Below are 1,639 nucleotides of genomic sequence, written 5' to 3'. Positions count from 1 at the left end.
AGCATTTCCTTTAAAAACAATATCACTCCACATCATACCTATAATGTTGATTCTCTTTCCACCATATCCAACTGACTTTATGTCAGATCGTAATAAATCACTTATTCGCCCATTCAATTGTTCTTCAAATATTATTTTAGCTATCATGGTAAATAAGCTGCCAGAGTCAATTCAATTCAATTCAATGAGCTGCAGGAGTCAACTAGAACATTGACTGCAGATTTTCCTAAAATAACCTCACAGTGTTACTTCTCGAGTTTATCTGTACTTTCTTTTTTTACTACGTTACCATTGTTACATTCACAACTCTGACATTCAACAACAGATTCACTACAAGTTTCATTAAAAATGCCACATTCATCAATAGCTACAATAACATCCTCCTGAATTTCACCAATGTTTTCAACTACTCTTACCTTAGATTGTTGTGCAGGTCGCATTTTTGTTCTACACATTTTGGCTAAATGACCCCTTCTTCCACAAATTCTGCAAATTGAATTCCTTGCTCCACAAGTGAGACTCGTGGCAGTATGCCCAGGTCCACCACATCTATAACAGATAATAGTGCTCTTTTCAGTTTGCTTATTAGCGCCCCCTTCTCATACTTTATTTTCTTTTTTCACTTTAACCTCCTGCACATCAATTGCACTTACATCTTTTTCTGGTGATTTGATGCTTACTTTTCCAACATCAATTTCTTTCAACCAGACAGCTGTATTCTCCATACTTCTAGCAATTTGTACAGCTTCGCCGAGAGACGGATCCATAGATAAGAGTCTCTCCCTAATCTTTTTATCCTTTGTGCACCTGACAATTTGGTCACGAATTAATGACTCCATTAAAGCATGAAACTCGCAGGTTACAGCTAAACCACGTAAAGCAGCTACATAGTTCACAATATCTTCATCCTGAGATTGAGCACGACAAAAGAATTTATGTCTTTCAAAAACTACACTCAGTTTAGGAGTAAAATGTCCAACATCATAAGAGACATGTCATACACAATAATTGGATGTCCATTCCCAATTCCCAACGGAATTTCAGGAAGATCATCATAAATTATTTTACCTTCAGTCCCCAGATGATGTAATATTTTTGCTTGTCTTCGAATAGGACCATACTTGTCCCCACCAATTGCTAACATATAAGTAAAAAATATGTTTTTCCATCTTTTCCAAGGTATGGCTGGTTCACAAGGAACAGGTAAGAAACTGGGTGGTGCTGCCATCCCTTGATCTCCCATTCCTGCAATAAATCTCAAATAAAAAAAAACTAACACAAATATTTAACAAAACAAGCTACCACAATGAATTAAAATAAAAAGTTAAAATAAAAATATAAAATAACTATATAAAATAACTATCTAAAATACCAATAAGGAATTTCCCTTCCTTTATGTTCTTTTTATGATCAGTAGTCTTATTTCTACTTCCATGTACATAAGCCTTGTGGTTTTGGTCCTCTCTTTATGTTCATGCCTCCAAACAGAAGAAAATAGCTGAAGGATTTCCACTACAAGACGTTCAGGGTGAGTCCTGCATAATTAACCTTCTTTCAAGTCTTTAATTAGTTCTAAAATCCCAGGAATGTGGTCTCCACAGTTCGTGTAATGTTACACTGAAATGTGCCTGATTTAAAC

General features: G+C 35.4%; 1 pseudogene; it reads right to left on the bottom strand.

Annotated features, from left to right (window-relative positions):
- Window positions 1-599: 599 nt before the first annotated feature.
- LOC144803782 (uncharacterized) lies at window positions 600-1,243 on the bottom strand (annotated as a pseudogene).
- Window positions 1,244-1,639: the final 396 nt, after the last annotated feature.

The sequence above is a fragment of the Lissotriton helveticus genome, chromosome 1_2, assembly GCF_964261635.1.
Source record: "Lissotriton helveticus chromosome 1_2, aLisHel1.1, whole genome shotgun sequence".
NCBI classification, from domain to species: Eukaryota; Metazoa; Chordata; class Amphibia; order Caudata; family Salamandridae; genus Lissotriton; species Lissotriton helveticus.
This window is presented reverse-complemented; position numbering and strand designations above follow the sequence as displayed.